The sequence below is a fragment of the Arachis ipaensis genome, chromosome B9 (genome assembly GCF_059453495.1).
Source record: "Arachis ipaensis isolate K30076 ecotype BB chromosome B9, ASM5945349v1, whole genome shotgun sequence".
Taxonomy (NCBI): Eukaryota; Viridiplantae; Streptophyta; class Magnoliopsida; order Fabales; family Fabaceae; genus Arachis; species Arachis ipaensis.
The window spans coordinates 81292173-81316004 of NC_142444.1; the positions used below are offsets into that span (position 1 = coordinate 81292173).

Below are 23832 nucleotides of genomic sequence, written 5' to 3' on the forward strand. Positions count from 1 at the left end.
TAAATTAGCCTCAAGTGCTCAGGATTAATTAAATCATCATTTTTGGTCAGTTTTCACATTTAAGCATACTCATATGAAATCAACAAGTTCTGCATTACTCAACACAATCCAGCCACAAATCACTCAAACAATTCACATATATTATCATCAATTTACTGTATCATATATAACAAATATTCCAACATCATCTCAAGTAATTATTAGCATGTATGATCAATTAATTCAATCATGAAACTTGGCTTTTAGCCTTTCAACAAATTCTGTACTCTAACAAACTGAATTTTCAGCATCATCATCATTTAATAAGTCAAACACAGCATCATTCAATCAGTTTAAACAAAAAAAGTTTTCTAAAGTTGCAATAATCAAAATTTATAATCAGTACAATTTAACAATTCATAGTATTTTTTCTTTGAAAATCTCTTTACAGGAATAATCACATTTTGTTTTAAATATTAGTATTTACACAGCATCTCATCAATTTTAATTCCATATATATAATAAATCAATATATCATTCCATCCATCAGACTAACCATCATCTAAGTCTGGAATAAGATATGACTTAACGTTTTTTTATATACATGAAAGGGGGTTTGGATGATTGACACTAACAGGAACTCAAGAAGAACAAAATCAATCAATATTATAAAGCCTTAATCAAAACACTAACAGGAACTCAAGAAGAATAAAATTAGAACAATTCACTAACAGGAAGAGAAGAGAAGCAAATTTCAAATTTACCTAATCAGAACTTCTAATAACCAAATCCCAAATTTCAGAAGAGAAGCAATCTTAATCAGAAATTCCAAATTTCCAATAATCAGAACCCTAAATCCCTAATCATAAATTCTAATAATCAAATCCCTAATCAGAAATTTTAATAACCAAATCCCTAATAAGAAATTCAAAACATATAATTTACCTGAACTGAACTTGAGCAGTGGCTAGAGAAGAGAAGAAGACCAGCGGAAGAAGTAGTCGTTGTCGCCGTCGTCCTTCGGGCCTTGAGGGTCAGAGAAGCTCCATCGCTGTCTGCAGTTATTTGCCATCTGAAAGAACGCTTCTCCTCCAGACTTCCAGCAGCAGATCCGGCAAGACACAGCTCCACCGACGGCACTAGGAAGCACGATGATGATGGCTTGGTGAGACGCGATAGCGGCGGAGCATGATGACAGCGGCGACGGCTTCGTGGTGGCATTGCCCTTCACACACGCTCTCTCTCATCTTCGTGATTCTTCTCAGGCTACAGAACCGGCTTGATAGAAGGCAGAACGGCGATTGGGCAGCGACGAACGGTAGACTCCAAGGTAGCGACGGCGTAGTGGCGCTGAGGACAGCCCCCTTCCTCCCTTCTCTTCTCCTGGCTCGACCCTCTCTTCCCTCTTCCCTCTTCCCTCTTCCGTTTCTTTCTTTCTTTCATATTTCTGTGTGTGGGTGTGTGGAACAAGTGACCCCTGTGTGGCTGGGTGTATGTGCACGCTGAAGAGGGGTGGAGGTTCTAGGGTTAGGTTTTTCTAAGGGTTTGTAATTTTAATTAAATTAGGGAATAGAGTATTCATTAAAAATATAATTTAATCTCTTTAAATTACTTTAAAACATTAATTAAATTATCAATTTATTAATTAATTCTTAACAAGTATTCTAATTTAAAATATAAGATGATATAATTAATTATAAAAATTAAAGTATTAAATTCTAAAATCTCAATTATTTAAATTAAATAGTATAATTTTTTTACAACTACTAAGTCTTATAATTTAAATATAGAAAATTATTCAATAATTATAAAATTCAGTAAAACTTTTATTTTAATTACCAAAACTTGATTTAATTATTCTCAATGAAATAATTTTTGAAAATAAAATCGCTAATAAATAAATAAATTTGGAATCAACTCAAAATAGGATTTTTCAAAAGTTCTGGATCTTACATAAATAATTTTTTCAAAATAAAACCATGAATAACTATAATAAATTACGATACAAATAATTTATTATTTATTTTCTAACAATCATAGATTTTACCGGCTTAATGATGAGTGTTAGGTTAAGGTGGGTTTAGGACTAGTAGAGAGAGAAAAAAAAATCAGAGCTCTATATTTTATACCTAAGGAAGTTTTTCAAAATTTTATTTAATGGACGAGGATGACAAACAACAAAATAAAAAATAAAGGTGAGGGTTATATTTAGAATTAGAATTTTTATTTTTTATATTTGTTTTTATTTTTAAATTTTAACTATTTTTATTTATGTTTAATAATTAATTTTTTTAATTTAAAAATTTAATTTTTAATCAACATTTAAGATTTAATTATTAGTAAAATTATATATTAATTTTATAAAAAATATAAAATAATATATACCATTTTTAAAAATAAATCATTTAATCTTTAATTCTTTTATAAAAAATAATTCTTTTAATTATCTTAGAGATTTTAATCATTTAATCATTTAATTCTTTTAATTATCTTCCAGATTTTAACATTTTAAAATAATTTTTTTACATACAAAAATTTTTGTATTTTGTGACAAACAAATACCTTGTTACAAACAATATTGAATTTTGTGACAAATTAATTTTTTATTACAAAATAATTGGAATTTTTGAAACAAATGGACATTTTGTTACAATATATTTTAAACTTTTGCAACAACATCATCTTTTGTTACAAAATATTTTAAAATTTTGCAACAAAAAAATGGTTCGTTACAAAAGCCAATATAATTTGTAACAAAAAAAATTAAGTCGTTACAAAATATCAAAACATTTTGTAACAAATTGTATTGTTGTTACAAAATATTATTATTATGTAACAGTTACTAATTTTTGTTACAAAAGAATAATTTTTTGTAACAATTTTAAATTTGTTACAAAGTTTTTGTTACAAATGTTCAATTTTCTTGTAGTGCGGTTACATGTCACAATACCAACTCTAAATCAAGATCAATTTCATTACGCAAAGAGAGTTCAAACTGAATTCTATGATTCCTTTCTCAAGGTTCACATAGAATTCTAATAGATCCAAGTGGATCTTTGAAGAACGGAACTCTCTTGTATGTATTGAGATAAAATTAAAAAAAAAAAGAAGAAATAAACATCAATTCAATCAAAATTAAAACAGAGCTCCTTTCCTAAATGAAAATTAGAGACTAATAATATTTACGAAAGTGGTATGAAAGAAGATGGAGGAGAAGAGAAGTATGGAAGGGAGGGGTCCGAAGACCCACTCCCAGTGGTGTGTGCCAAGTATGTGCGTATGGGTGTATCCCGCTCCCCTCATTCTTTGAAACTAGGGCCTTTATATAGGCTCTCCTAAACTACAAACTTAAATGAAATTGAAAAGAAATTACAATCAAATGAAAATTAACTATTCTAGGTGCTTCTTGTGGCCTTGATTGGTTGACAGTTGTGGGCTTTGGTTGCTTGAGGTTTGGGTGCACTTGGAGTGAGTTTAATGATGCTCCAGAGGTCCTTTGGCGTACTGGCATCAATGTTGGCGTTGACAATTCCCATACTGGCATTAGTGACATAGCGTTAGCATGGGTAACGCTTTTACAACCACGCGTACATATCACCCACACGTACGCGTCATCACTGATCTTGGCATTTTCTACGAGTACGCTTCGGTCATGCGTACGTGTGGCCTTCATCACTGGCATTGCTGAGGTAGCGTTAGCATTAACAACGCTGGGATCTGGCGCTGGCAGGGCAACGTTAGCGTTAACAATGCTCACGCGTACACGTCGCCTAGGCGTACGCGTGGCTTGCAAAATTTTCCAGAATCATTATCGCTAGCGTTATTGGAGCTGGCATTAGCGTTACTAACGCTATGCTTCTTACCTTCCCCTGCTTCTTTCCCCCCATTTTCTACAACATAAATCAAATTTAAGAGGTGAAAGCAATATACAATTTAAACCCAAAAACACTCAATAATTAAGCATGATTAATTAAATTTTAATATAAAAAACCATAGAAAAATACAACATGATGCAAATGCATCAAGGATGTTAAAGAAAAGTACTAGGTGGGAGACAATCCAACATGGTAATCTCATTTCTTAACTCTTTTTATTCTTGTTTAATTTAATCTTAGTTAGATTATTGTTGGAGATTTTTCAATCTTGTTCTAGTTTTTTAGGATACATTTATGAGTATATAGATGTTAGTTTTAGGCATAAAAGAGGCATATAATAGGTTTTCTGAAAAAAAAATAGTAGAAGTCTAGGTAATTTAGTAATACAATTGTAGTATATAGTTAATGTAAAATCATTTCTCATTGCTCCCAACCAAACATCTTGCATGAATAGGAATTGTGGCTTTTGACAATACTTGAGACTCATTCTTTTTATTGATATATTGAGAAATATTAGTTGTTTCAAATTAAAGTTGAATTATTTTTGATATTGCGTTGCATATTGTTCTTGTTCTAATTGGTTATGGAATTTATACCTGTGAGCTTTTGAGTCGGAAATGGTACATTACACATCACTTAAACATTCTTTTCTTTTGCGATTTTAGTCTCTTCTTGCATTTGTAATCCTACCTTATCTCAGCCTTTGATTTTAATTGTCATTGATGCATATATTTTAAATGATTGACTCTTTGTTTGTTTTGGAACCACTAACTATATAGCCTACCCTTACATCAACCATAGTTAGCCACTTTGAGCCTCCTATCCCTTTTCATTGAAATATAACACAATACAAGTCTAAGATTAAAAATTAATAAATTACCTTTAGCCTAACTCTCTAGATAACTTAGGATGTTATGTGGTGCATGAATTTCCACACTTCGTACAAGTAATAGCCGAGTGAGTCAGGGTCGATCCCACAAGGATTGTGATTTGAAGCAAGCTATGATTATCTTGTAGATCTTAGTCAGGCGGATAGAAGAGTTGTCTGTTCATTTAATTCACATAAAAAGAAAATAAGTAAAATGTTACTAGGTTGATGTGTTTGCAATGATAAGAAGATGGTTAAGGCTTGGAGATGCTTTGTTCTTCTGGATTAATCCGGTCTTATTGTCTATTCCAACTGTGAATGATTTATTCTATGGCAAGTTTTATGTGATTAACGCCCTTCTTAAGAGATTACCAATGCTCCTCCAGATCTGAACCCCAAGGTTAGTGCAGATCCAGTCTGATTGAAGGTGAAGCTCCTGCAGTTCATTCTCTTTGGTGATCCTACTTAAAATGCCATAGACAAGGTTGAATCTTCCGGATCAGGGAATGCTGTACCTTTGGTTCTAGCCTCTACCACAAAGACTCTAATCTCCCCATACTTTGGCTGAACTGGTGTCTCGAGAAGTCCCTATCAAAGTTGTGGAATAGCCGTCTAGGAGATGTATGATCAAACTGGTGGTTCATCATTATCCGATGAAAGGCTCACTCTAAACCCCTGTAGAATGAGATAACCTTGTGCCAGTTCAATGCATTCATAATGATGAAAAACGGATATACATCTTAGAATAGAGAATCCAATACAAATTGAGATAGAACAGTAGTACTTTATTAATCCATAAAACTCAGCAGAGCTCTTTCCTTCAACCTAAAAGGCTTAGAAACTCATAATGATAGAAAATACAATGTGGAATTTGAAAATATGGCAAAAAGTTCCTGAACAAGGGTGATCCTTGTCCTTTAAATACTAAACTAATGACTAAGGATTACGTAAGAAGGGTAAAACAGTCTTTTAGTGCTAAAATCCACTTTTAGGGCCCACTTGGTGAGTGTTTGGGCTGAGCTTGATGGAGATCAACGTGCTACGAGGCGTCTAGAATGTTGAACGCTGGCTATGGGGTCCTTTATGGGTGTTGGACGCTGGTCTCTTCTCCTTTGGGTGTTGGGCACCAGAATAGGGCAGGAGGCTGGCGTTGAATGCCAGTTTTGGGCCTTTAATTCTGAAGCAAAGTATAAACTATTATCCATTGCTGGAAAGCTCTGGATGTTAGCTTTCGATAGCCATTGAGAACGCTCAATTTGGACTTCTTTAGCTCTAGAAAAGCTCTTTCAAATGCAAGGAGGTCAGATCCAGACACCATCTACAGTGCTTTCTCTGTCTCTGAATCAGACTTTTGCTCCAGCTCGTCAATTTCAGCCATAAAATATTTTAAATTGAATAAAAACACTCAAACTCAAAGTAAAATCCAAAAATGTGAATTTTGCACTAAAACCTATGAAAACTTAAAAAAACTTAAACAAAACATACTAAAAACTATATGAAAATGATGGTAAAAAGCGTATAAAATATCTGCTCATCAGAACACCAAACTTAAACTGTTGCTTGTCCCTAAGAAACTAAAAACAAAGTAGGATAAAAATAAGAGTAAGATACAATAAATCTCATAGTTTTCAATGAAACTCAGTTTCAATTAGATGAGCGGGACTTAGTAGCTTTTTGCTTCTGAATAGTTTTGGCATCTCACTATCCATTGAAACACAGAAGTGTTGGTCTCTTTAGGAACCTAGAATCCAGATGATATTATTGAATCTCCTAGTTTAGTTCTTTTTAATTCTTGAACACAGCTTTTAGAGTCTTGGCTGTGACCCTAAGGAATTTGTTTTCTAGTATTACCACTAGATACATAAATAACACAGACGCTTATCTGGGTAAACCCTTTTGGATGTGATTCAGTTTTGCTAGAATCCCCAGATAGAGGTGTCCAGTGTTCTTAAGCACACTCTTCTTGCTTTTGATCATGACTTTAACAGCTCAGTCTCAAGTTTTTCACTTGACACCTTCACACCACAAGCATATAGTTAGGGACAACTTGGTTGAGCTGCTTAGGCCAGGATTTTATTCCTTTTAGGCCCTCCTAACCATTGATGCTCAAAGCCATGGATCCTTTAATCCTTTCCTTTTGGTTTAAAGGGTTATTGGCTTTTTGCTCTTGCTTTTTGGTTTAAAGAGCTATCGGCTTTTTCGGCTTTTTATTTCTCTTTTTCTTTTTTTCTTTTATTGCAACATGCTTTTTCTTTTTCTTTTTGCTACTTTTTCTTGCTTCAAGAATTAAATTTTTGATTTTTCAGATTACCAATAATACTTTTCCTTTTTCAACATTCTTTCAAGAGCCAACATTCTTAATTTCAATTTAAAATATGCACTGTTTATTCATACAATCAGAAAACAAAAGCAATGCCACCACAACATCAAAATAATTGACTTTTCTTATTATAAACTCGAAATTCATGCAACTCAATTTTCTTTTTCAACTAAAATTTTTGTTTAAGTAAGGTGAGAGATATATGGAATATTTTATAACTTTAAGACATAGATAGAAATGATCATGCAATAAGAACGAGAGAACAGACAATAAAACATAACAGAAAAAAGAAAAATAACATAAGAGAAGGGGATTAAGAGAACGAATCCACCTTAGTGATGGCGGCTACTGATCCTCCTTGAGGATCCAATGTAGTGCTTGATCTCTTCAATACCACGCCCTTGTCTCTATTGTTCTTCCCTCATAGCCCTTTGATCTTCCTTCATAGCCCTTTGGTCTTCTCTTATTTCATTGAAGATGGTGGAGTGCTCTTGATGCTACAACCTCAATTGCTCCATATTAGTGTTCAATTCTCCCAGAGAATTATGCAATTGATTCTAATAGTCTTGAGGAGAAAATCGCATCCCTTGAGGTATCTTAGGAATTTCTTGCTGAGGCGGTTGCACAGGCTCACGTGCATGCTCTCTAGTTTGCTCCATCCCCTTCTTAGTGATGGCATTGTCCTCTTCAATGAAGATGTCCCCCTCTATGACAACTCCAGCTGAATTGCATAGGTGACAGATAAGATGAGGGAATGCCAACCTTGCTTTGGTGGAAAGCTTTTTAGCTATCTTGTACAATTCTTCAGGTATCACCTTATGTACTTCCATCTCACTCCTAATCATGATGCAATGAATCATGATGGCTCTGTCAATGGTCACTTCTGACCGATTACTAGTAGGGATGATAGAGTGTTGGATAAATTCCAACCATCCTCTAGCTACAGGCTTGAGGTCACGTCTTCTAAGTCGAATGGGCTTGCCTTGGGAATCCCTTTTCCACTGTGCTCCTTCCACACAGATGTCTGAGAGCACTTGATCCAATCTTTGATCAAAGTTGACTCTTCTAGTGTAAGGATGTGGGTCTCGTTGCATCAAAGGCAAGTTGAACGCCAATCTCACACTTTCCGAACTAAAGTCTAAGATTCTTCCACGGACCATGGTGCTCCAATTCTTGGGATTTAGGTTCACACTAATGTCATGGTTTTTTGTGACCCATGCATTAGCATATAACTCTTGCACCATTAGGATTACAACCTCTTGGATGGGATTGGTTAGGACTTCCCAACCTCTTCTCCGAATTTCTCTTTGGATTTCCGGATACTCATTCTTCTTAAGCCTAAAAGGTACCTCAGGGATCACCTTCTTCTTTGCCACTACTTCATTGAAGTGGTCTTAGTAGGCTTTAGTGATGAATCTCTCCATCTCCCAAGATTCGAAGGTGGCGGCTACTGCCTTTCCTTTCCTCTTTCTAGAGGGTTCTCCAATCTTAGGTGCCATAAGTGGGAATGGTGAGTTTGTGTGTTTTTCTGTGATTTCAGGTATTTTCTGGCTGAAATTGAGGGACTTGAGCAAAAATCAGATTCAGAGGTAGAAGAAGGACTGCTGATGCTGTTGGATTCTGACCTCCCTGCACTCAAAGTGGATTTTCTGGAGCTACAGAACTCAAAATGGCCCACTTCTAATTGTGTTGGAAAGTAGACATCCAGGACTTTCCAGCAATATATAATAGTCCATACTTTGGCCGAGTTTAGATGACACAAAAGAGCGTTGAACGCAAGTTCTATGCTGCTGTCTTGAGTTAAACGCCAGAAACACGTCACAAACCAGAGTTGAACGCCAGAAACATGTTACAACCTGGCGTTCAACTCCAAAAGAAGCCTCTGCACGTGGAAAGCTAAAGCTCAGCCCAAGCACACACCAAGTGGGGCCCGGAAGTGGATTTAAGCATCAATTACTTACTTCTGTAAACCCTAGTAGCTAGTTTATTATAAATAGAACTTTTTACTATTGTATTAGACATCCTGGATTGTATTTTTGATCCTGTGATCACGTTTTGGGGGCTGGCCATTCGGCCATGCCTGGACCTTTCACTTATGTATTTTCAACGGTAGAGTTTCTACACTCCATAGATTAAGGTGTGGAGTTCTGCTGTTCCTCATGAATTAATGCAAAGTACTACTATTTTTCTATTCAATTCAACTTATTCCGCTTCTAAGATATTCATTCGCACTTCAACATGAATGTGATGAACGTGACAATCATCATCATTCCCCCACGAACGCGTGCCTGACAACCACTTGATGCACGGAAAACTTGTCTCTCAACAAATCTCCTTTCGGCAAGTGTACCGAATTTGTCGTCAAGTAAAAACTCACAATAGAGTGAGGTTGAATCCCACAGGGATTGATTGATCAAGCAACTTTAATTAGAAGAATGTTCTAGTTGAGCGAATCCAGAATTTGGGTTGAGAGTTGCAGAAAATAAAATGGCGGGAATGTAAATAACAGAAAAGTAAATGCTAGAATTAAATGACTGGAAGTAAATGACTGAAAATAAATTGCAGAATTGTAAATGGGAATGGGGGATTTGCTCATAAAAGTAAATGGGGAGTTCATTGGGCTTAGGAGATGTTGCAATTCTCCGGATCAAGTTCATTTTCATCTCTTCCCCAATCAATGCACTCATTGATCTCCTTGGCAATATTAAGTGATTGGATTACAATTTCTTGCAATTCAATCACTCAAATCTTGATCAATAGCCAATTCCTTGGTCAATTGCTCATGAGAAGAGATGAAGTATGGTCACTGATTATACCACATGCATTTCCCAAATCAAGTATTGAGAGGGTTATAGTCACATACCCATCCAAACCCAATTCGGTCCAGCATGAGAAAGCATTTCTAGCTTGATCTCTTCATTCCTCTTTCACGGTTCAAAAGAGATCCAAGTTTGAATAGCTTCTCTTCCAAAATAACTACTCAATGGGATGAAGATCGAAAGCTTTCAAGTAAAATCAAGAGAAAAGATAGAAGAAGAATAATGAAAATTAGTATTGATCCATCAAATTACAATAGAGCTCCCTAACCCAATGAAAGGGGTTTAGTTGTTCATAGCTCTTGAAAATGAAAATAAAGATGGAGAATACATCAAAAAACTAGAAATTGCAGAAAAAGTAAAATACAGAGAGTAATTCTCTTTTTCCAACTTTTTGAAATCTCCTAAAAAATTCAAAGCTACTCCTATATATACTACTCTTCTCAGCTTCTAGTTTGCTCTTCAAGTCTTGGGCCTTTGGATCTTGAGTTTGAAGCAGTTCTTTTCTTCATTTGGGCTTGGCTTTACTTGCAGAGAGAAAGTGCTAAGTGGGCAGAGACTTTAGCTCAGGGCGTTAGGGGTGTTAACATTTAGTGAAAGTATAAGTTCGAGAACGTTAGTGACACTTAACATTTTCACTAACGTTCCAATGTACCCCTTTGCCTCATGTTAAAGCCCACGTTAACTAGGTTAACGTGGCTTCTAACGTGGCCTTGCCAAACTTCGAGGACGTTAGTGACACTCAACATTGTCACTAACGTTCTAATGTGCCCCTAGATCTCACGTTAGAGTCCACGTTAACTAGGTTAACGTGGCTTCTAACGTGGCCATTCTTAGCCATCCCAACGTTAGTGACAATGTTGAGTGTCACTAACGTTGGCTCATCATTCATTCCTCATCGTTAGCTTCCACGTTAACTAAGTTAACATGGAAGTTAACGTGGCTCCTTGGGGGGTTGTGTGGTTGCTTCCAACGTTAGTGACAATGTTGAGTGTCACTAACGTTGTCGACAACTCTCACTTCTCACGTTAGCTCCCACGTTAACCAAGTTAACGTGGGAGTTAACGTGGTGTATTGCATCCTTAGGCCAACGTTAGTGACAATGTTGAATGTCACTAACGTTGGCTTCTCTTCCCCCTTTAACGTTAGAGGCCACGTTAACTAGGTTAACGTGGGCTCTAACGTGGCCACTCATGAGTGTTTGCCAACATTAGTGACAATGTTAAGTGTCACTAACGTTGGCTCAACTTCTCTTCTCCACGTTAGAGTGCACGTTAACTTAGTTAACGTGACTCTTAACGTGGGCAATGATGGCTTTGAGAGTGTTATTGGCAATCACTTTTCTCATTAACCTTGCAAGTTACCTCCCTTTCCTTGCTTCCTTTGGTCCTGAAATCAAGCAACAGAGTGCATCAAAGTTCTAGTCCAAGTCATGGGTAATGCAGCATACAATTTGTCACTAAATTCATGCAAAATCCTCATGAAATAATGTAAAATGCACAATGTATGCTTGAATCAAGGTGTAGGTGAATATCTACCCAAAACTAGCTTATTTCCTAAAGAAATTCATGAAACTACCCTAAAAACAGTAAAGAAAAGGTCAGTGAAACTGGCCAAGATGCCCTGGCATCACAACACCAAACTTAAAGCTTGCTTGTCCCTAAGCAAGTACTGGAACAAGAGAATGATGAATGGAATATCCAGAGGAATGAGTCATTCTTGTGGAAGTCATGTTACTGATTTTATGGTGGTTTCATACATAGCAACTTAGGTTCATTCCATTACTGGCTTTCAGACTTTTATCATGTCCCTAAATACTTACTTTGTTTACATCCCATGAGACTTTTATTCATTGATCCTTTTATTGTTATTTCAAGGGTTATTTGTGTTATTTAGGCTAAGTGCTCTGTAAGGGGGCAACTCTTTAAGATAAGCTTTCAGCCAACACTCCCAAACCAGTTGGTTCAAGGTGCTAGGTGTTGAAGCACCCCTAAGGACTTACTCCCTCAAGTCTCTCCCCCATACATACACACCACAGGCATATAGTTCATTTATTTTCTTTTCTTGAGACCTTGGTGTCCAGTACCTCTTTGGGTTACTAAATGTTCTGTAGTGAGGGTTACTCTTGATAATGGATTTTCAGCTGATAATCCCGGGTTAGTTAACCCAAGTTACCAAGTGATAAAGCACCCCTGAGAGCTTATTCATCCAAGTAGATCCCTCACACAGGAGCACCACAGACACTTGTCTCAAGGTCCAAACCATTGGTGCCTAGCCTTATTGCTTACTCTTTTTCTTTTGTTTTTCACTTCCATTGTTCTTTCCCTTTTCTCTTATTAGGATCTTGTTATTAACTTAGTCTCATGGGTATATCCAAAGTCAAGTATTCAGGATAGATAGTTGTCCTCCTAGCCTTGTGGTTGAACCAACTTAGCTAACTTATGACTACCCCAAAGATTCATAAATGCACTTCCACATTATGAACTCTACTCTGGTCTTTTTAAAAAAACATAAACATTCTCTTCTTCATTTGATAAAAAAAAGGACAAGCATACAAGTAAGTTAAGGAGGATGCAGTGACATAAAGACTAGCACACATAGACTTTCTTCAATACCAAAAACTTAAAAGACATAATTGAAAAAGGTTTAAACATAACATGGAAGCAAGTTCTATTTCATATAAGATCTTCCTTATTTAAAACATAGAGAAAGATGGAACAAAGAAGGAACTCCACCACCTTTTACTGTTGTGGATGTCCATGCTCTTTGTTTGGTTGTCCAATCTATCCCTTTTTATGCTCCTTTTCTTTTCCTATAAAGACAAACTAAGAAAAGTAAGAAAATATATTAAAATGACCATATGAACTTTACGGCTAATATTAATAAAAGGGAAGAAAGGATTTGATTTTTTTATTTATGAATTCCAACTAACTAACTAACTATTGGTGGGTCCTTATATGCATCTTGGTGGCACCATGGGGTGACACCAAACTTAGTTTGAAGCAATGTGATGAAAAATTTTGTTCAAAGCTCCCAAGACTAGCATGCATCTTGGTTTGCTTTGAACACCAAACTTGTTCTTCACTATATACTGCATGATAAAGATTTCACCAAGTGTTTGTCAAGTTTGGGTTGAAATTCGTAAACATTAATTTATTCATTATTTTAAAAACATATAAAACATGGGTTGCCTCCCATGAAGCACTTCTTTAGCGTCACTAGCTTGACGTTTTTCCTTCATCAGGGTGGTTAGTAGTGCTTAAAGTCCTCCCCTCTTGCTGTGGACTTATATCCATTGGTTGGATCAATGATCTCCACATGTTCCAGGGAAAGAACTATGTTGATAGTGAAGACCTTGGGTAACTGAGATGGTACAGTGGGGAGATTAGGGGGAATATCTGGGAAGTAAGCTGAGACAACTCTATCCCCTGGAGAGAAATCTTCCGTAGGGATTTCTTGTTCCTCCACCTCCTTGGTACCTTCTTCTTTATTTTTTTTGATGTTGTCTTCCCCTTGGTGACCTCTTTTTCTAAAGGAGTTGTGGTGCTGTCTTCACTTGCCTCTAGAGGTTTAGGTTCCTCCAACTTTTTCTTGAGCTGTGGCAATTGCTGTTTTCCTTGTTTATATATTAAGGGGATCTCAGAATGAACTGGCTGTGCTTCAGTGCTTGTTTCCTCCTTCAGTGTCTCATTATCATTTGTGCTTAGTTCCTTGTCCTCTTGATCTGTTTCTTGTGAGAGTTTGAAAACATTGAAGCTGAGTCGTTCATCATGGATTCTCAATATTAGCTCCCCTTTCTCTACATCGATAAGTGCTCTGGCCGTAGCTAGGAAAGGTCTTCCCAATATGATTGGATGAGTGTGACTCTCTTCCATGTCCAGGATGACAAAGTCTGTTGGGAGAAAGTATTTCCCAACTTTTAGCAACACATTTTCCACCACTCTTATTGCTTGCTTTTGAGTTTTGTCAGCCAGTCTGATGATTAAATCTATGGGTATTATCTCATTGATCTGCAGCCTCTTTGCCAGGGATAAGGGTAGTAAGTTGATGCTGGCCCCTAAATCACATAGTGCTCTATCGAATATAGTTTCACCTATGGCACAAGGGATGTGAAAACTCCCTGGATCTCTTCTTTTTATAGGCAACTCAGGTTGAATAAGGGCACTACATTCCTTGTTCATCACTATAGTCTGGCCTCCTTTAAGTGAGCTTTTCCTGGGAAGAAGTTCCTTCATATACTTGATGAATGCAGGAATTTATTGAATTGCCTTGATGAATGGTATGTTCACATGCAGAGATGCAAACAAGTCTAGGAACCTTGAGTATATTCTTTTTCCCACAGCACCATTGAGCAGTTGAGGGAAGGGTGCATAGAGCTTCAGCAGCTCTTGTTGTGAGATTTATGGTTCTTGGCGATCTCTATCCTCCTCCTTTGTTGAGTTGTCTTCAGGTTGTTTGCAAAGTTTGCCTTGCTTGTCTTCAGTCTCTTGATCACTCACAGTGACCATTTTGCAATCTTCCCATCTTACTTTCTTTGCTTCTCCTTTGGGGTTTTTCTCCGTGTCACTTGGGAAGCTATCAGTAGGTTTGGGAATCTTCTCAGCTAAATATCCCACCTGAAATTCTAGCTTCCTGATGGTCTCTCCCTGGTTCTTAATACTGGCTCGCACCTCCTCTTTGAACACCTTATTTTCTTGAATCTCTTGGCATATTCCTTCAAGTAGGGCTTCAATCTTAGAGAGCTTGTCATCAATAGATGAGTGATTCGGAACAGATATGCTGTTTTGGTTTTGATAGGCGTGTGGAGAAGTGTTGTTGTGGGGGTGTTGAGATGTCCTCTGTGTCAATTGCTGGTGAGCTGCATTGTTGTTGGAGTTGTAACGTCTCTAGTCTTGGTTTTGATCTTGCTCACTTTCCCACCCAAAGTTTGGGTGGTTTCTCCATCCAGGGTTATAGGTCTTGGAGTATGGATCATAGTTTTTCCTTGGTGAATTCCCAATGTAGTTGGCTTGCTCCTGACTCCCCTCTGCTTTTTCATTCACTCCTTCTTGGGTTGTTGATGAAGTGGAGATTGCTGCTACTTGGTTCATCTCTATCTTCTTGGTGAGGTCAGCCAGCTGCTGGGTAATGAGCTTGTTTTGGGCCAACAGAGCATCTACATTGTTTAGCTCCATTACTCCTCTTATGTTCCCTCTTTCGAAAGCATAGAAGTAGTCGTTCTCTGCTACTATTTCAATAACATCTATGGCTTTCTCAATAGTCTTCTTCTTGTTCAAAGATCCTCTGGATGAATGGTCTACGGCCTTCTTTGACTCATAAGAGAGTCCTTCATAGAAAATGTGCAGCTGCACCCATTCGTTGAACATGTCAGGTGAACACCTCCTTGTTAAGTCCTTGAACCTCTCCCATGCTTCATATAGAGTCTCACCATCTTGTTGCCTGAAAGTTTGGACCTCAACTCTCAGCCTATTGATTCGTTGAGGAGGGTAAAATCTTGCTAAAAATTTGTTCACCACGTCTTCCCAAGTTGTCAAGCTTTCCCTTGGGAAGGATTCCAGCGACTTGGCTGCTTTGTCCCTAAGTGAGAATGGAAATATGAGCAGTCTATAGGCGTCAGGGTGAACACCATTAGACTTCACTGTGTCACATATTCTCAGGAAGGTGGTCAAATGTTGATTGGGGTCTTCTTGAACACCTCTTCCAAACGAGCAGTTGTTCTGAACAAGGGTGATGAGCTGTGGTTTAAGTTCAAAGTTGTTGGCATGGATTGTTGGCTTTTGGATGCTACTTCCACAATTTCCTGGGTTTGGATTGATGTAAGAGCCCAAAACTCTTCTATCCTCCCCAGCATGATTTGCTCTACCTCCTCCCCCATGGTTGTGATCCTCTTCTTCATGATGGTTTTCCATGTTGTCTTCCATGTTTGTTTCAAAGAATTCCTCTTCTTCCTCAGCACCAACCACTTTCTATCCTCTTGCCTCCCTCCTTAATCTAAGGAAGGTCCTCTCAGGTTCAGAATCGGAGGAAGTTGAAGCCCCGCTTCTTCTCCCTGTCATACAACCATCAAGTGCAAGCAAGAAAAGATAGGTGCAGAAAGTATTTGTGTCAGAATTACTGTTAGTTGTGGGTGATGCAATATATCAAATAGTTAGTGGGTTAGCAAACAGAATTGAAAATAACAAAATAAAACAAAAGAGTAGAGGCGGAAGGGAAGAAGTTTAACGAAAACAAAAAGTAAATCACTCAAACAGAAAATGAAATTCACAAAAATAAAAATGCTCAATCTAGTGATCTTCCAATTTAATCATTGTTGATGCACAATCAATCCCCAGCAACGGCGCCATAAACTTGATGCACGGAAAACTTGTCTCTCAACAAATCTCCTTTCGGCAAGTGTACCGAATTTGTCGTCAAGTAAAAACTCACAATAGAGTGAGGTCGAATCCCACAAGGATTGATTGATCAAGCAACTTTAATTAGAAGAATGTTCTAGTTGAGCGAATCTAGAATTTGGGTTGAGAGTTGCAAAAAATAAAATGGCGGGAATGTAAATAACAGAAAAGTAAATGCTAAAATTAAATGACTGGAAGTAAATGACTAAAAATAAATTGCAGAATTGTAAATGGGAATGGGGGATTTGCTCATAAAAGTAAATGGCAGTAATTAAAGAGAATGGGTAAGATCAGAGATGGGGAGTTCATTGGGTTTAGGAGATGTTGCAATTCTCCGGATCAAGTTCATTTTCATCTCTTCCTCAATCAATGCACTCATTGATCTCCTTGGCAATCTTAAGTGATTGAATTACAATTTCTTGCAATTCAATCTCTCAAATCTTGATCAATAACCAATTCCTTGGTCAATTGCTCATGAGAAGAGATGAAGTATGGTCACTGATTATACCACATGCATTTCCCAAATCAAGTATTGAGAGGGTTATAGTCACATACCCATCCAAACCCAATTCGGTCCAGCATGAGAAAGTATTTCTAGCTTGATCTCTTCATTCCTCTTTCAAGGTTCAAAAGAGATCCAAGTTTGAATAGCTTCTCTTCCAAGATAACTACTCAATGGGATGAAGATCGAAAGCTTTCAAGTAAAATCAAGAGAAAAGATAGAAGAAGAATAATGAAAATTAGTATTGATCCATCAAATTACAACAGAGCTCCCTAACCCAATGAAAGGGGTTTAGTTGTTCATAGCTCTTGAAAATAAAAATAAAGATGGAGAATACATCATAGAACTAGAAATTGCAGAGAAAGTAAAATACAGAGAGTAATTCTCTTTTTCCAACTTTTTGAACTCTCCTAAACAATTCAAAGCTACTCCTATATATACTACTCTTCTCAGCTTCTAGTTTGCTCTTCAAGTCTTGGGCCTTTGGATCTTGAGTTTGAAGCAGTTCTTTTCTTTATTTGGGCTTGGCTTTACTTGCAGAGAGAAAGTGCTATGTGGGCAGAGACTTTAGCTCAGGGCGTTAGGGGTGTTAACATTTAGTGAAAGTATAAGTTCGAGAACGTTAGTGACACTTAACATTTTCACTAACGTTTCAATGTACCCCTTTGCCTCACGTTAAAGCCCACGTTAACTAGGTTAACGTGGCTTCTAACGTGGCCTTGCCAAACTTCGAGGACGTTAGTGACACTCAACATTGTCACTAATGTTCCAATGTGCCCCTAGATCTCACGTTAGAGTCCATGTTAACTGGGTTAACGTGGCTTCTAACGTGGCCATTCTTAGCCATCCCAACGTTAGTGACAATGTTGAGTGTCACTAACGTTGGCTCATCATTCATTCCTCATCGTTAGCTTCCACGTTAACTAAGTTAATGTGGAAGTTAACGTGGCTCCTTGGGGGTTGTGTGGTTGCTTCCAACGTTAGTGACAATGTTGAGTGTCACTAACGTTGTCGACAACTCTCACTTCTCACGTTAGCTCCCACGTTAACCAAGTTAACGTGGGAGTTAACGTGGTGTGTTGCATCCTTAGGCCAACGTTAGTGACAATGTTGAATGTCACTAACGTTGGCTTCTCTTCCCTCTTTAACGTTAGAGGCCACGTTAACTAGGTTAACGTGGGCTCTAACGTGGCCACTCATGAGTGTTTGCCAACGTTAGTGACAATGTTAAGTGTCACTAACGTTGGCTCAACTTCCCTTCTCCACATTAGAGTGCATGTTAACTTAGTTAACGTGACTCTTAACGTGGGCAATGATGGCTTTGAGAGTGTTATTGGCAATCACTTTTCTCATTAACCTTGAAAGTTACCTCCCTTTCCTTGCTTCCTTTGGTCCTGAAATCAAGCAACAGAGTGCATCAAAGTTCTAGTCCAAGTCATGGGTAATGCAGCATACAATTTGTCACTAAATTCATGCAAAATTCTCATGAAATAATGTAAAATGCACAATGTATGCTTGAATCAAGGTGTAGGTGAATATCTACCCAAAACTAGCTTATTTCCTAAAGAAATGCATGAAACTACCCTAAGAACATTAAAAAAAGGTCAGTGAAACTGGCCAAGATGCCCTGGCATCACCACTTCTGTTCCACCTTATATTGGATGATTATCTCTTGGATCTCTTAATCAGAATCTTCGTGGTATAAGCTAGATTGATGGCGGCATTCATGAGAATCCGGAAAGTCTAAATCTTGTCTGTGGTATTCCGAGTAGAATTCTGGGATTGAATGACTGTGACAAACTTCAAACTCGCGAGTGCTGGGCGTAGTGACAGACGCAAAAGGAGGGTGAATCCTATTCCAGTATGATCGAGAACCTCAGATGATTAGCCGTGCTGTGACAGAGCATTTGGACCATTTTCACAAGAGGATAGGGTGCAGCCATTGACCACGGTGATGCCTCCAGATGATTAGCCATGCAGTGACAGCGCATCGGACCATTTTCACAGAGAGGATGAAAAGTAGCCATTAACAATGGTGATGTCCTTACATACAGCCAGCCATGGAAAGGAGTAAGACTGATTGGATAAAGACAGCAGAAAAGCAGAGGTTCAGAGGAATGAAAGCATCTCTATACGCTTATCTGAAATTCTCACCAATGAATTACATAAGTATTTCTATCTTTACTTTCTGGTTATTTATTTTCATTATTCAAAAACTCCATAACCTTTTGATATCCGCCTAACTGAGATCTACAAGATGACCATAGCTTGCTTCATACCAACAATCTCCGTGGGATCGACCCTTACTCACGTAAGGTTTATTACTTGGACGACCCAGTGCACTTGCTGGTTAGTTGTATCGAAGTTGTGAACGAAAAATGATTTATTAAGACGTGCGTACAGAGTTTTTGGCGCCGTTGCCTGAGATCACAATTCCGTGCACCAGTCCATTCCTATTCCATTCCCATCCATGGTGAAGAAAGCAAAGAAAACACCGGAATTTGACTTGAACATGCTTCAAGTGTTCAAGAAGGTTGAGGTAACCATACAACTTCTTGATGCTATTCAACAAATTCCAAAGTCTGCAAAATTTTTGAAAGACTTGTGTACACACAAAGACAGGATAGGAGAATTGGAGACATTATCCATGGGTAGTTCAATTTCTTCCTTGATGGAACCTATTCCAAAGAAATGTGGTGACCCTGGACCTTGTTTGGTGTCTTGTATTGGTGGGTGCACTTTTCATGATTGTATGTGTGACCTGGGAGCTTGTGTAAGCATCATGCCGCTTTCCATCTATGTGCGGTTGAATTTAGCTCCATTAAAGAAGTCGGTGGCGAGGTTTGCCTTAGCCGATAAAAGTGTAATCACGGTGATGGGAATAGCAGAAGATATACTTGTGGAGATCAAGGATTTGGTTTTTTCGGTTGACTTTTACATCCTTGAAATGCCTCCAACAGAAAATAGAAGCTCATCCTCTGTTCTACTTGGTAGACCCTTCCTCAAGACCTCTAAATTCAAGTTAGATGCCTTCACCGGCACATATTCTTTTGAGGTTGGAGACAAGACTATCAAGTTCAATTTAGAAGAAGCCATGAAACATCCTCTCGAAGAACATTCCGTGCTCCGATGTGATGTAATTGATGAAGTGGTGGCGGAAGTGCAAGAAGAAGACCACAACAAGTTGTGCTACCCTATTGTTGTGGAGACGAATGACCAAGAGGATGAACATGAGAAAATTGTTACAAATAAACTCCACGAGCTTGATGAAAAGGAACCTCAGCTTGAGGTAAAGAGTGAATTGAAGCCCCTTCCATCTCATTTGAAGTATGCTTTCTTAGAGGACAACCAAAGGTTTCCGGTTATTATTGCTAGTGAGCTTTCAAGTGAAGAAGAAGACAAGTTCCTAGATGTTCTAAGAAAGTACAAGAAGGCAATTTGATGGAGCCTAGCTGATATTGTGGGGATTGACCCTCACAAGTGCATGCATCGGATATTTCTCCAAGAGGGAGCTAGGCCCGTTAGGTAACTGCAAAGAAGGCTCAACCTAACTATCCTAGATGTGGTGAAGAAAGAGGTCACGAGATTACTTGATGCAGGTATTATATACCCAATTTCTGACAGTGAATGGGTGAGCCCGGTCCAGGTTGTTCCCAAGAAATCAGGCATCACTGCGGTAAAAAAGGATGATGGTGAAGTAGTCACTAAAAGAGTACAAAATGTGTGGCAAGTGTGCATTTATTATAGAAGATTGAACGCCGCTACAAGAAAGGACCACTACCCTCTACCCTTTATCGATCAGATGTTGGACCTTTTGGTGGGTAAATCCCATTATTGTTTTCTTGATGGATTCACTGGTTACTTACAGATTCACATTGCTCCTGAAGATCAGGAAAAGACCACATTTACTTGTCCGTTTGGTACCTTTGCCTATAAAAGAATGCCATTTGGACTATGCAATGCACCTGCTACTTTTCAGCGGTGTATGATGAGTGTCTTTTCCGATCTAGTGGAGAATTGTCTGGAAGTCTTTATGGATGACTTCAGTGTTTATGGTACTTCATTTCATTATTGCTTAGAGAACTTGGCCAAGGTCTTAGCTAGATGTGTTAACACCAACCTTGTCTTGAATTTTGAAAAATGTCAATTTATGGTAAGACAAGGTATCGTGTTAGGACATGTAGTATCTCATGAAGGCATTTCTGTAGACCCAGCCAAGGTCGATGTTATCACCACTTTACCTTACCCCTCATCTGTGAGGGAGGTCCGCTCGTTTTTAGGACATGCAGGATTCTATAGGCGCTTTATCAAGGATTTCAGCAAGATTGCTTTGCCATTGTCGCGCCTATTCCAACAAGATGTGGATTTTGAGTTTGATAGTGAATGTGTGAAAGCTTTTGAAGAGCTAAGGAGAGTTCTTACCACAACACCAATTGTGCGAGGCCCCAACTAGACGTTGCCATTTGAGATAATGTGCGATGCGTCAAACCATGCTGTAGGTGCCGCGCTTGCACAGCGCGATGGTAAACTCCCTTATGTCATTGCTTACTCTTCTAAAAAACTGGATGCAGTACAATCCAACTATACCACTACTGAAAAGGAACTCCTAGCTATTGTTCATGCTTTAGATAAATTCAGATCTTATTTGCTAGGGTCAAAGATAGTGGTATACACGGATCATGCAGCTTTAAAGTACTTGTTGACAAAAAATGAGTCAAAGCCTAGACTCATACATTGGATCTTGCTTTTGCAAGAATTCGACATTGAGATTAGGGACTAGAGTGGATCTCAAAACCTGGTTGTGGATTATTTAAGCCGCATTGAGAATTTAAAATTTGATCCACTTCCGATCAATGACTCATTCCCATTGGATAGTTTGCATGCTGTGTCGGATAGTTTTCCTTGGTTTGCCCCAATAGCAAACTACTTGGTTGCGAAACTCTTCCCTCCCAACTTTTCTAAACACCAAAGGGATAAGTTGAGGAGTGATTCCAAATACTATATTTGGGATGACCCTCACTTGTGGAAGAGGGAAGTAGACCAAGTAATTCGAAGATGTGTCCCGGAGTCTAAAATCCAACCCATTCTTGAAGTTTGCCATTCGTCCGAATGTGGTGGCCACTTTGGCCCACGAAGGACCGCTAAAAAGCTGTTGGATTGTGGATTCTGCTGGCCAACCTTATTCAAGGATGCTAACCGGTTCTACGTGTCTTGCCATTAGTGTCAGAAGTCGGGAAACACATCCCAAAGGGATGAAATGCCTCAACAACCTATGTTGTTCTGTGAGATATTTAATGTATTGGGCATTGACTTTATGGGACCGTTTCCCAACTCGAGTGGGTATCTTTTGTTAGCGGTTGACTACGTGTCAAAGTGGGTAGAGGCCATACCTACCCGCCTTGACAACGCCAATACCGTTTCTTCTATTATTAGGAATAACATTGTATGCTGTTATGGGTCACCACGAGCAATCGTGAGTGACCAAGGATCCCACTTTTGTAACAGGAAGGTAGAGGCATTGCTCAAGAAATATAGAGTGTCGCATAAGGTTGCTACTTATCATCCACAAACCAATGGACAAGCGGAAGTGTCCAACCGGGAGATTAAGAGAATTTTGGAGAAAGTGGTCAATCCACAAAGAAAAGATTGGAGCCTCTGGTTAGGAGATGCATTATAGGCGTATAGAATGGCCTACAAGGCTCCGTTAGGGATGAGTCCGTTTCGGATCGTCTATGGTAAGGCATGCCACCTTCCGGTGAAAATTGAGCATAGAGCCTATTGGGCGGTAAAGTAGTGCAACATGGATTTGACCAAGGCGGGTGAAGCCAGAAAATTACAGCTAGAGGAACTTGAGTGTTTGTGGAATGAGTCATATGAGAATGCCTGGATCTACAAGGAAAAGACTAAGGCATTTCATGACCAACACATCCGTAAGAAGGACTTTGAAGAAGGTGATGAGGTCCTCCTCTACAACTCAAGGCTTCGATTCATGCCTGGCAAGCTCCGCTCTAGATGGGAAGGACCTTTCAAGGTGAAGGAGATAAAGCCCTATGGAGTGGTGGAGTTGTTTGATCCCAAGAGTGAAGCAACTTTTAAAGTGAATGGACATAGAGTGAAGAAGTATCACGGCTACAAGCTCCCAAAAGAGCTAGAGGTGTTCCTATTGGAGGATGCACCAAGGAGAGAGGAAGCTTAAGAAAAGGACTGTCCAACTTAAAGACGTTAAAGAAAAGTGCTTGGTGGGAGGCACCCCACCGTGGTAAGATCTTCCTTGTGTATACCATCTTGTTTGTAACCTTAAGTTCTTGTGAATTTTGTGATTTCTTGATGATTGATTGATTGTATAGGAATGCTAGTTTTATTCTTCTTGTTGAATAGATAGGATATTCATATAGTTTTCATCATTTTGGTATGGATGAATTGTTGAAGTAGGGAGAATGCTATGTTTTGTATAATGCATGAAATTGTGAAGTGTTCTCTTTGACTACTAGCTTAAGCACATACCAAGAATGTGTTAGAATAAGTCTTGTTATGTTGAAAAAAAAAACGAGAAGAGAAAAAGGAAAAATGGGCACCGACGCGCCAGCACACTGTGCGCGCGCGCCGGTGGTGCACTTCCAACTCTTGGGCCAAAAACCCGAGAGTCATGCCCACTTCATGCCCATCTCACGCCAGACACCCACGCGTCTGCATGCTTGCCACCTGCGCACACCTTTGCAAATCGCCCATCGACGCACAAGCGCACTGTGCGCGCGCGTGCCGATGGCGCTATGTGGACTCCCTGGTACAAAAACCAGAGAGTTATGCCATACTTATGCCACACTTGTGCCCACACCGACGCGTCCGCACACTGCACGCGTCCGCACCGGTTGCCAACTGACTCAAGCACGCGTCTACGCAAGGTGTGCGTCCGCGCGCCTGCGCCACATGCCAACTCTGGTATAAAATCCAGAGACTTATGCCAATTTTGTGCCAGTCCTGTGCCAAGGGCACAACTGACCTCGCGCGTGCGCACCACTGACGCGCACGCGTCCCATACCAGCATCTCACCGATGCGCCAGCGCACTGTGCGCGCGCGCG

At 38.8% G+C, this 23832-nt stretch overlaps 1 long non-coding RNA gene and 1 other non-coding gene across 2 annotated transcripts in view; one reads left to right on the forward strand and one right to left on the reverse strand.

The window, feature by feature from the left end:
* Window positions 1-23832, reverse strand: part of LOC148545181 (uncharacterized) — a 194862-nt gene that overhangs the window by 108297 nt on the left and 62733 nt on the right. The window lies entirely within an intron of this gene.
* Window positions 15223-15326, forward strand: LOC148545186 (small nucleolar RNA R71). Its single transcript, XR_015900286.1, has one exon. It is a non-coding gene; the product is annotated as a small nucleolar RNA R71 (small nucleolar RNA).